A 13,092-nucleotide genomic window follows, 5' to 3' on the forward strand; every position below is an offset into this window, starting at 1 on the left:
TGGGACCGGCGCCTCCTTATTTCGCGAAGCCACGTTGGGACAATGCGGTGCGGGTGACAATGAACCGCAACTAGCTCCTGAAACGACGCGCACTTTGCGCGCTCAGTGCACGTAATTTCGTCTTATGTTCACTTATCACGGTTCCTATTGGAAAAAGGCAGGCGCTGTGGACGCGTTTTTTACAGCGAAGCCATTACCCCCTAGTTCGTCTGGATTTTCCGCGTGCGCGACCTTTGCTCACGAAAAAAATTGGGCCGATCCCGGAGACAGTGCAAAGAAGCGGGAAGCGCACAGTGTGCTGCTTCTCCAAGAGGCATCACACGACGTCATCGAATGACATCATCACTTGACGAAGGCGTCATCGCGTGACGTCACGTTTGACGGGATGACGTCATCAGATTACGTCATCAGGCGATATTGTGCCGTGCGATGCCGTTATCACGTAACGTAACGTTTGGCGTGATGTCCTCACGCGACCTTTGGTATACGACGTCATCACGTGCCCTTTGGCGTAATGACGTCGTCATGTGACGTTCAAGGTGATGACATTATCACGCTTCGTCATCATGTCAAACGTGACGTCACCACTTGGTCACATGGGTTTCGGTACCAGCGTGTGTTAATGCCGGATATTTCGCTTCATGGGCCATATCTCGTATTTATAAAGAATACCCCCCTCAGCAGTTGTAGTGGCCGTTTTCCACAGCTTCGTTGGACATCCCCTCCCCCTAAAATACGACAGGGTGAGTGGGTGTGTCACATTCACTGGAAACTGCTAGCAGAAAAGCTGGAGTGAAGGAAAGTAACAGTTGACCAATTAGTGACCTCCACTTTAATCTGGGCTATGCCGGGCGTCACCCGCACGTATTTATTGTATTCGTTCGAAATTTTCTCGTAGGAGTTCAGTGCGAGACAGTTGCAGTATAGGACTGCGGAGGCCATTAGAGCTGCCAAGATATTCCGAGGAAGCTTTCCAGTGCCACCAGGTCAAACAGGCCAAAACCTCTCGCTGCGCCACGCGGGTGGACAAACGAGCAGTTTTGTGGGGAAAAAGACTGTTCTCCCGCAGGCGCTACCGCGGCGCGATGTCGCAATTTATTACACGCATGCTCAGAACTCGTGCCCGCGCTCATATCGGAAGCTGTATACTTGTTGCATGGACCGACCTCGAATATTTCACTGTCCAGCCCTACACGCGCTAAATGACAAGAACATTGGGCAAAGAAGAAGCAAACGTTAAAGGGCCTCACGCAGAGCTCGAGCGCAGTACGAGTTGGAACGGTTCGTTCAAGACGAGGTCGGGAAGATAAGAGGGGAACTGCCAGAAACGCCTGGGCGAAATGTTCGCAGGTACGAGTGCATGCTCCGCTTGCACGCTGTGCGAGTTCAGCTCGGCTTTCGGGGGGGGCCCTCCCGCAGTGACGTCACGGGCCACATGAGCACGTCTGGTTTTCGTTTTCGCGCAAGCCAGAAAACGAGGTAGCCGTGGTGCCATGATATATTGGCCGGCCCGTGATAAACGATCCAGCGGTTTGCTTGAGTAGTTCAGTTTAAGGTGAACGACCCTGCAAAGGAGTACAAAAACTAAGTGAAGGGCTTATTGATACCATACGCGGGCGCTAACTGCTTCGTCTATTTCTCCCGCGATGGGTCGGCGATTTCTCGCCGGTCGTGCATGGAAAAAGCGTAATCGCATCCGGCACAGCGCGACCGCGTGCAGGTCCCGCGGGAGCTGCGAGGCAAACGTGATTCTGAAGCGGGCCATCATTGAATTTCACCGAGCGGGGGCCCGCGGCTTTTCATTACTCCGCGGATGCCTCGGGTCCTCATTAGGCCGCCCATCCGCGGCACTAGTTTGTTTTTGCCCACAGACACGGGCGGCAACAGAGCAGGCGCCACGTTCCACTCCGTGAAGGACCAATGTCGATGAACACACCGGTGCCCGGGAGGAGAGCGCGCTGCAGTGCAGGGCGCGATGGTGATGAGAAAGGAAGCCGGCGCGCGCGCCGAATCGACCAATCGGCGCGTTTCGCGTCAAAAGAACGGGAGAAGATGAGGGCCGTTCCGAGGACGCTTTTGCCACTTCGGCCGCGCAGCTTAGCCATCGCAGCGATTCGTAAAAGGAATACCAGCGATAGCGCTTCGCCGATCTACAGCTGGCCTCCCCTATTTTTTTTTGCCTGTTTTTCAAAAGTAAATGTAGGTTGTTTGCTAAATGAGATGAATTCAATGTGGTACTCATGAGGGAGGACGTGCATTGAGTGCTTTCGTGGTGTTCAACTTAGGCGATTGATGATGGGCAGCAATAGAAGTTTTGGAGAGAGCGGAAGCAGGTCGTGATCGGTTCCTTTGATGATATTGGACATGTTGGTAAAATTGCCATATTAATTCACGGAAATGACATGAGCAAACGGCGCGAGCACACGCACGCACGCACGCACGCGTGTGTGCGAGAGAGAGAGAGAGTGTGTGGCTCTTTATTAGAAAAACATAGATTTTTCCCGGTGCGTGTACAACCTCTGTCTGGCATGCTATTCTGTATAGGGATGGGGAATGGGATTAAAAGATTCCAGAGGAGAGTGAAAAGAAGAAAAAAATAAAAGAGAATAAAAAAGAGAATAAAAACAAATATGAAATGCGTAAGTGATTGGATGTTCCCTTTGATGTTGGAATAATGTTGTTGTTTGATGTTGATTGATTGATTGATTGATTGATTAATAAGTAGAATAAAGAAATCACGGAGGGGGTGGAGTGTAGATTGCTTGCTTTAGGTTATAAACGTTTACCTGATTTCTTTATAGTTCTTTTTTCTTTATAAAAACTAGGTTAATTGGAGTAGTTGACGCGGATTATACGTGAGCTAGCAGTTTCCCGCACGTGTCGTAGGAAAAGTGGTTTGCTCAGTGATGGTTTTGTCCATTATCCTTACGATATTACGTATTAGCCGTTAAGTGAATATAGATAGGTGTTGGAAGGCCAATCGACATGATAATGCTAATTTAATCGTCACAAACGATTTTGACGTGACTCGCGCATTGATGTGCGCTTTGTAAAATAACTGACTGCTCCGCCAGTTACGGCATAACGCAGATATGTAGGACTTTTTCTGAAAATGGCGACACACTGTGACAAATTTACGACAATTTACATTCGAAAAGTCACTTATGAAATAGCCTCAAACTCACGCCTGTCATTTCTGGAAATGAGCGCGCAAATTGACGGAAACGTGCCAAACGTTCGGTGATCAAAAAGCGATGGTCGGTGACTCTCTTGGAGAGAGGTCCGTAGTTATTGCAAAGAACACAATGTTGCCCGGGTATTGACGTCAGAGTCGCAACAACCAAAGCTGAGTAATACGACTATTTTTGTTTGAGTACATAAATAGCGATGTGCTGTTAACTTTGATTGTAATTCGCATTATTCGTCACGGTACAATTTCCAAATGGTATCGATACGCGAACGAGTCGAAACATCGCATCTTGCTCGGCAGTTCCAAAAACAATGGACCCAAAGTTAGGAGACGCTGTTGGCCAGGCATACAAAATTAACGCAAGAAAAGTACAAAAGAAACCAGGCGTAGTTTGGATTCTGCATATGCCCAGTGCCACAGACTTGATATGTCTAAAAAGAATAAACAAAAGAAAAACCTACTGCCTTCAGAAGTAACAGGAAATAATGCATACGTAACCACATCAGACGCCATGTGACACTGTCAAACCCTTGGCAAATGCCGAGATCGTCCCCCTCTACAAGTTACCCACCTTATTTACTTTCTTTCAAGCGTCTTTTGAAACTTCCCCGCCTTTGCTTTCTTTCGACTCTCTCTCTCTCTCTCTCTCTCGCTTGTAACCCGCTGCTATGCCAACAGCTTGCGAACAAAACATGATGTCGTCCAAGCGTACCTCCAGCAGCGCACTACACAGAGGTTCGCGTTTGTGACAACGTGAAGTTCCCTGCTGCAGCTCCCACAATTCCTGCTCTTGGGCGACAGCCTGTCAGTCGAAACCGGACAGAGAAAAAAAAATGGAATATGGCACAAATGAGCCCCCAGTTCTGACCTTGACCCAAAGTATACGTCAGTGTTTAGTAGGCTGTCGCAGCCTGTGCGCTCACACTTTGATCCACGTTGCGATGAACCACGGTGCGCAAGAACAACTGTAGACCTGCGTTTACATGAGCTCGCTAAAGCCGTGTCGAGTCGGGCTTAAAGAACAGGCATCCGCACTTGTTTACCATCTCTTTCTGGTCAACCGTCTCGTTGCAGTGTTGTCTGCGCTGAATATAAGTCAGGTTGGAAACGCTGTAGCTAAATAAAAGAACACACTCAACGCAAGCGGCTTTACTGGTCGCCACCCTATGGACTGAATGCTAACGAACACGAAAATTTACAGTTTCAACGATCTAGAGTCTAGAATTTCAACTAGCGCATTTACTGACACAATTGAGGGACCTTCTAAACTTTTTTTTTATTATTAATCATGTCAGCGTATATTAACACGACACAGAGATAAGGAAAAGCGGGCTAGCAAATGTCTCCTGGTATGGACGCTATACGACCACCCGCTTTGAGAGGAGAGGAGAAAGTGAAAAAGTTGAAGCCACAACACATTGTCACACAACACATTGTCACACACGGAGCATCACCACTACACACGAGAATTGCCTGAGCTCGTGAAATATGAGCGGACCGGACCGTAAGGGACGCTCAGCTAAAACTATTAGTAAAACTGGCCTGGTCCCGGAAACTGTCATCAAAAGTGGTGGCTTGGTGGGCCGAGCCTCACACCAGTGCACGATAACGATCAAGTGTCCTCGCTAGAGTGTTAATGTGGTTTGTAACGCAGACCGACAATGGTGGCAGTGTAATCAAAGGGTCTGGGTAGGTCGATCCCGATAAAGCTATCGCTTTCTACAGTCGCTCAGGTGCGGCATGTGGACCTATAGCTTCTTTATCAGGGTTTGGCGTCGGTGTTTCGACGAGTAGACGCAGCGGGGAGTCTCTCACACAGCTGAGGAGTGGAGAGGGAAAGCACGAAGAACAGATGCTCCGTTAGTGTGGAGTAATTCGTAGGGGAAGCACTTCCATAGTGGCACTGGATTATACGTCACAAATAGTGTTTGTACTCACTAAGAAAACATTACCACCTTAAGGGTGTTTTCTCGTGTGTATAACTCACCCTCTTACAGCCATAGAAAGGGTGTTTAAGTGAACTAATACACCCATTTAAAAGGGTGATTTTTGCGAATTTCACCCTTTCCCCCACTGTGTGTTTTGCCTAAATGGACACTGCGTTTTAGTTTTGCAGCAATATATTTTATATAGCTCTACGCTAATGTTCCGCACGTCCGCCGACGTAAACCCGAAGTGTTTGCGGAGCCATTTATGAAAAATAAAGCGCAGAAAGAAAAAGCAACTCAGCCTGGATTTTAACAGCGGACCTACAGATTGGAGGTCCGAAGTGTTACCATTCCACTTGTGCAACAACAGGGTATAGTACAGCACCTTATGAGTGCAGTAGCGACTGATAGGCTGGCGGCACCTATTTAGTGCTTCAATTTACCTACAAATTAGCACTATTTAAGCGACGTACGAAGCTGGCAATAAGGTGAAAAGCAGGAAGAAGAGAAGAGGACAAAGTATACATATAGTTCTGTCTTTCCACTTTTCGATAGGGGCGCGCCACCTCCTCAATAAATGTTGTGTTCTTATCGGTAGTAGATTTCTCCGCATGCCCCCCGCGAATGTTTATTCCAACCGATACTGCATTACTGCAGCGCAATAATTACTGTGCATAATATTGCCGGCCCCTATGATATACACTAGAATGAACACGCGACTGAAGAACTATGACTGGTTGACGCCGCTATGATTCGCTGACTATTGGCATGCGATCTATTACAGCTGCTGCACCTGAACAGAACTGAAACAAACGAAGCCATGTATTGGTAAAAAAGCAAAAGGCAGGGTAGGAAAAAATGAAAAGCCATGTCTTTCCACTTCACCCTCGGGAACGTCATGTACATGAAGCGGTAGGTTGACATCGATAGCCTACTGTGGCCATATGACGCGCTCTACCAATGACTTGGCGCAAACCGCTGGGGAATAGACACTTATGCCTTTTTACTTGCTTGAAATGTGACCGAGCATCCTTAAATGCTACGAGGTGTATGTTTGGCAGAAAACACTATTTGAACACCTTGGCATTACTCAAAGGGTGCTCAAATGGTGTTTTGCTGACGAAGGCACCCATTGCCGAAATTTTCTAGAAAGGAAGAGTGCAAAAAGGGTGTTTTCACATCCAATCTACCCTCGAGGGTCTAGTTTTAGTGTGACACCAAAGGACATTTGCCAACGTCTTGACTGGGAGGTGCAATTGAACACCAAATGTGAAGCATGCAGTGACGATCATTCAATTCGTTCGTCGAATAAAGAAAACTTAATTCATTTTCGTGTATTGCGTCAATACAAGCAGCGTCATCACCTTCATGGCATCATCATCATACCATTTACATAACATAAAAAAGGAATGTACATGAGGTAACACAGTATCAACGTTGATGTAACATCACAGAACGCCAACACGTTAAGCATTAACACAAGCATCTATACCCAAGAAGCTTCGCGTCCACCGATAAACATAAAAATGTACACGCACGCAATGTCATGCGTTCTATGCGTGTTGTTACGATTAAAGTCGAACTGCGGAAAAGAAGAAAGCCTTGTTTTTTTCATCCGAAGATTCGGCGCAATCCATAGAGAGAAAAACAAGTCGAGGAACTTGTCCATCTGGTTGTAGTGCCTCGTCATGGTGACGTGTCCATGACAAACTCTATCGTGCTTATGCTTATGTAATTGAAAGTTATGTGGGGCCACAGTTGTCGTGGATTGTTTGTTCGCTGTCGCTAATTTAGCGTCGTTGCAACGGGAATGAGACAGTACAGTTTGAACCATCAGGTGCTACTAGACGGCTCTTTCTGACAACCTATTATTTGAAGACGGTCTCTTCTACGAAACGGCTCCGTATTACAGTAGCACTTGTCTACTAGGAAATAGCTTGTAATTAGCCATGATGCACAAAGCTAGCGCTTGTTCATTCAGAAATGGTTCGTGTGCTATAATTTACGTCACTTCACTGTGGCGTTGATTCACCAGCACCTGATTATCAAGTTTACCTTTTAAGTGAAAAATACATCGTGTTGCTAATTTACTTAAATCAGCTAAGAATGGGGGATGCCCCTTCGCTCTAATACACGTGCGCACCTGATAGCAAAAGTTTCACACTGTGGTAACTGCGAAAAATCGGAAAAACTTGGCAACCGAAGCGCGCAGCCTGCAGTGAAGAGGAGCACTGCGTATAGTTTCTGAACTTAAGTGGGCAGTTGTATACTTGAGCTATCGTTCCTTTCATTGCTTAATTTTTATTGTTCATTCGTATTTTCATTGTGTGTGTGTCTTCCTTTCATATCATGTCGATCATTTCGATCTGAAGTATCAAACCTCGATTTCTGAGTACTCGGGCTGAAATATTTAGTTTTCAATTGTCTCTTCCTCTCTCGCGCGTATTTCTCTGCTTCTCTGCTCGGTGCCATTGGCCGTATGAGAAAAAGGAAGCGATTCTTCTTAGTAAACTGTTCTCCATGCTAAAACTGCCTATAGCTGTACGACTATGCGGCCACGGCCACAAGAGTGGGGGCCAAAAAAGACAGTAAGAAAGGATTATATTTCTTCTCAAAATTCCACGCGCTCGTCTCAAGTGATCGTGAATGGGACCCGTATATAATGGCGCTTTCCGAGAGACAACCGCTTGAAACATTCATGAACAGCGACACTCAAATAGCCCGACCTCTTGTAACGCCGGAGAAGAAGAAGAAGAAGGAGAAAAAAAAAAAAGAAACTAATTTGAACACTGATTTGAAGAAAAAAAAAAAAAGCTTGAAACACTGATTGCAGCGTTTCAGTTAAATGCTATACAAAGACAAACATCATGCGTGCAATTTTATTGTACTTCTAAGTACGTCGCTAGGAACTCTTCCGGAACTTATCCCATGTCGCAGCAGTTTTGTGGCTTCGTGGTAACGCGCACATAACTGTTCGTGCTGTGTGTGCACTGCACTTTCAGGACGGCAAGACGCAGAAGGGGGACCACGTGACTCACGGGACCCACGCGACCGTGTATTGCGCTGTCCCCGGGATCGGTCCAGTTTCAATTACACTGCCTCTGGGATCGGCTGGCCCACTTAACTCGGCGAGAAACCGACTGAGCAGAAGCGCGAAACACCGGGGAGGAAGGGAACTGTTGAATTGGACGGCGCTGTTAATGGTGGGTGCTGTGTGAAAGAATACACCACGATCTCTGACTCATTGTTATATTAATAACCAGCGTTCCAACATTGCAGTTAAAAATATTATGGGGTTTTACGTGCCAAAACCGCGATCTCATTACGCCGTAGTGCGGGGACTCCGGAATAATTTGGACCACTTGGGGTTCTTTCACGTGCACCTAAATCAAAAAGCACACGAGTGTTTTCGCCCCCATCGAAATGCGGCCGCCGTGCCCGGGATTCGATTCCGCGACCTCGTGCTTAGCAGCCCAACACCATATATCCACTAAGCAACCACGGCGGGTCAACATTGCAGTCAACAGCACGTTTTGGACACTATAGTCAGACTTGCATATGAATGATGGCGTAGCCCTGTATATGCGCGGAAGCAGCTGACGCTCTATAAACTAAACGGTAGAATTTGATTGGCTGCGTGCATGTTACGATGGCGTCGCGTAGCAGCATTACGCGTGTCCTCCTGATGGAAGTTACTGTATGGGCTACGTTCGTATGCAAGGCGGACGACTCAAAAGCATCTGAGGGACTCCAACTCCCTGTGAACTATACGCGAGACTCGAGAGTCTTCGCTAACGATGTGAGCACGAGCCTGGAATCCTGCAATCGTATCCTCAAGCTTTTTCCCGTTATACTATTATCGAGTATAGCAAGTACAGTCAGAGTGACCAGTTCTGATAAGTGGATATTTACTTTTTGCTTCCGCCGAGTGGTTTATAAATGTCTTCGGTCACCTTATTCTTGGCTTTTGGAACTTTTTTTTTTTTTTTGGCGTAGGGGAAAAAATGAAGAAACAGAAAGATAGCCCGATGCATTTTCTTGCATGGTCAAATTTGCAGACCAAGCTAGTACTGTAATCAATGATGGCCGGCGTTTTACTTTTCTTCCTCACTGGTTGTCACAAATTCATCGATATCCCAAAACATACATAAGGAATTTTCATTCAGAACAGCCGAATTTTCAAACGCATTCTTCGTGCGAAATAGTTTGCTTGGTTTAGGTGATTTCTGAACAATCTATGGCTGCTTATTTGAGATTGGTTTTGAGAGGGCTCTCCGCTTGTTGGCCCGATTTCATCTGGTCGTCGTCCAGTCGACTAAGGATTCGTGTGGCACTCACGCCCGTCACCTCCCCACAGAACTCAACAGAAGACACGGAACACTGCAACAGTTTATACACTCGCAGGAATTGTGTGAATCTCATGTTATAACTCACGTACGATACCTGTGGACATGCCCTACCACCTCGACTGCCATTATTACCATTGCTATGTTTACGGGCATGGACCACCAAGAGGATCTCGAAACTTCTGTGTTCTAGCAACGTGCGCAAAATGTAAAGACCCTTTCGGCCGCATACGTATCGAAGCGGATGGGAAACGGGTAAGTGAAATTCTGCTCAAATCGCCTCCACGCCATGAACCAACATCCCGGGGGCAATAGTAAAGAAAAATACTCCAACGGGGCGGAGAACGCAAACAATAACTGAACGCAAGAGCAGTAAAGGTTCCTTTTCCCAAGGTATTCAATGAATCGAGAAAAGCTGCATTCTAATGCATACCACAAATGAGGTGCGGTATAATTCGAAGAAGGTGCACCTTGTACACGAGGTCTGCCAAATTTGGAAAGTGTCCGAATGCCAATTAGCCACTCCACCTTGACGATGCCCTTTCTCAAGAGTGTGCTTTGTTAGTTTCCTACGCGCAATATCCGACCCGAGGTGACTGCTACGCTTGCGCTGGTAGGCAGCCCACCCTCCGAGAGGCCGCCACCAAGGTCGGAAACCTGGCCGGAGCGGTCCGCAGGCGGCGGCCAGCGCTTCTTCGGGCACCCGCTGGCGAAACACTTTTCTTCCAGCTGGGTACCCTAGCGACAAAAGGCTCAGGGAGGCGCGACGCGAGCAGATTTGTGCAAGCAGCGTCCTGCCAGGCGCGTGCGATCCGGCCAGTCGGTCGCTAGACGCGGGGGCCGGCGTGTTAATAGGCGCCTCCGGGGTCGCACAAAAGAAGCTGGCATCAGCGCTGTGCATATATTTGGGCCGCTGAAAGGGAAAGGGGATGCCCCATCGCACTGTTCCCGAGGGGGGGCCCGTAACGGTACAGCGCGACCACGAGTCGCCATAATAAGGGGCCTGCGCTCTCCCTAATTGCCTGCTGTCGCAAGCGGCGGCTACCACTCGGTGCGTCGCCCGGCTGCACTGACTAGGGGGCGGTGGTCAAGCTAGCGACGCTGTGGCGCGTGCGCTCGCTGACGCGCAATCAGTTACTTGAAGACGTACCCCGTTTCCCTTAAGAACAACGGCCCATTGAAGGTACCGTCGTTCACGCAAGGGTAACATCTCTCGCCTCTTCTTCCAAGTACAACAGCTTGGACAACTCAACTGTTACGGAATTAGCTTCTCGGGGGAAGGCTGTTGCTGTACAACAGAAGAAAATAATGGCAAAAGAAACTATTTTTTGAGGTGTCTGTGTTTGCTCTATGGACGCAACTTCCGGCACGAGCCTGATTTACTGCTTAAAAATATCGTACGTGCGTCTATATGTTATCGCTACTCGTCAACCGCATTTGATAGTATTTGGGGAACAAGCACTGCCGAATTACTGTTCTCATTCTCCACTGAGCGGGCGCCGAAAGACTTGCGAAAGTTCTTGAATCTAAAGCGTATAGATACTCGCATCGATGTGCACTGATGTCTGCTTTCGGAGACTGAACACGCACCATGTGCATATTTTCGCTTCATTAACCCGCGTCGTCGTTTACCTACACTTAACCTCAACAGGAAACCATGGAGGGGCGTCAGGGTAAACCGTAAATATATCCTCAAACTTTTAAACGCGAATAGTGATATAGTTCATATCTCAAAATAAATTACCCTGGCTTTTGACCGTCTGAAGTCATAACAAATTTCTCAAGCATCAATTGAGATTTACGAGCATTTTTGTCCCTATTCACCAGCAAACTCGTCAGTCACGAAGGCCCGCTTTTGAGCGTATGCGAATTATTTGCTCACGGTCGACAGACTTTTGGAAAATGTTCTAACAACTGAGGCAGGGAACAAGAAATCAGGGAACACCAGAATCTTACGGCCGTCCTGCCGTTATTGTATTATACCGAGTTGCGCAATAACCACTCCAATGGTGGGTGTGTTAGACGACACTGCAGTATAAAGAGACGTCAAGCGTAAGAGCGCACTTGTACATGATCGTTCTTAATGATGCGATGTTACATTACGAGTGAACGGATTGGAAGCAATAAAAAAAGTAACACATGTTACGGCGCTGTCTCTTCTGAGAATCGGTAATGGTCACTACTGAAGCAGAAGTTCATAATGTCTTGGATTTTCGCAACATGACCAGTCTAGGGCGGTAATCACTACCTTCATTAAGATCGAGCCTGTCGTGCACTTAGACCGATACTGAGGATACGTTCCGTTTCCCAAACGCAACGTGTTTCGCCTCTCCGGTTGTAGTTTATATTCCCTTCCTCGCTTTACAGCAGTATCAAACGTCTCGCGAAGCACGCACCCGTTATCTCCAGAATTCCCCTTAATGTGCCATCGTCACTGGTGCCAAGCCGTACGTAAAAGGAAGAAGCGCGCCAAATGACCAGAACGTGCCGTCACGCTGGCTGTGCTGGATCATTATAGCAGCGACTTCGATACGGCGCTCGTGGGAACAAGCATGGATATAATGAACAGCGCGTGCTTAAACAAAGCGTCACTTCCGTTTGCTGTCTCCGAGACCAGATCCCAGCTTGTAAGAACTAATGAGCGTACTAGCAAGGCGTCATAGAACATTTTGACTCTTCTGGGTACTCGCTCTCTGAAGCTGAATTCGTGCGTTTTTTTTTTTTTTTTTTACACTTCATCGTAAGTTGTTTGCTTTCGCATTTCATACGGGTGTTAAAAAAAACCACAAAATCTGAGCGTTTGCAAATTTTGTAGTTTTTTTTTTCTTCCTCTCTCTTTTCTCTTAACTACATATGCAGCTAGAGAACAACCCACACACACTGACATCAGGTGACATCGTGCGTGATCGCATCGCGGGGTCCTTCGCGCGAGCAAAGACGTTCGGCCGGGCCTTCTCCAGACTGCAGCGAGTGCAGAGAAGGCCCCGCCGGCGCGCGAGATGTGTTGGATGGAGCCTCTCATACCTTGCAGGTGGTTGTCGTGGCCGGCCGAACACGCGCAAACACACACAACGGTCGGAGTCCGCGAGCGGCGCACAATCCAGCGCTGCGGCGGCTCTGTAATCCAGAGGTGTGGTGGGGGGCGAGGACCCCAGGCCGGCAGGTATCCGGTGGGGGTGGGGGGGGCCCGGGCGTCGGTGCGCGCGCGTCGTCGCGGAGGAGCGTCCGTGCCAAAGGAGCCGCTGGCACTGGAGGGCACGCGCGCCGCAAGACGTCGGCCTCCCCCTCGCCCAGGAAGGGGGCACGTCTGATCGGGGTCGGTGGGCCTGCCGAGGTGATTCCTCACCACTCCGCCAATGAGCTGCTGCCGTGCATCTTCTGCCGACGAGGGGGCGGACGGAAAACGGGCACCCTTTCTCGCCGCGAGAAAGTGCCGGACGCGCGCGCGCGCACCGGGACGCGGCGTGTCTTTGGCGCCGCCGACGCCGGGCCCCGACCACGTGCGCGGCCCGACGGGAGGCGCCGCGTTGTATCCCGGCCGCCGAGATACGCTCGACTGTCGCGCCGGTGTCGCGTGAGAGGCGCGCATCTTGGACCCCTCCTTGGAGACCTCTAATCGTTTCTCCAT

The 13,092-nt window shown here is 48.5% G+C and overlaps 1 protein-coding gene across 1 annotated transcript in view; it reads right to left on the bottom strand.

The window, feature by feature from the left end:
* The window catches only part of LOC119461990 (knirps-related protein), a 114,368-nt gene extending 101,671 nt beyond the window's left edge, over positions 1 to 12,697 (bottom strand). Inside the window, exon 1 of the mRNA XM_037723352.2 lies at positions 12,489 to 12,697. The gene's annotated coding sequence lies outside the window, so the exon portion shown is untranslated. The remainder of the gene's footprint in view (positions 1 to 12,488) is intronic.
* Between the last annotated feature and the right edge of the window lie 395 nt (positions 12,698 to 13,092).

This window comes from Dermacentor silvarum, chromosome 1 (genome assembly GCF_013339745.2).
Source record: "Dermacentor silvarum isolate Dsil-2018 chromosome 1, BIME_Dsil_1.4, whole genome shotgun sequence".
In the NCBI taxonomy this organism is placed as follows: domain Eukaryota; kingdom Metazoa; phylum Arthropoda; class Arachnida; order Ixodida; family Ixodidae; genus Dermacentor; species Dermacentor silvarum.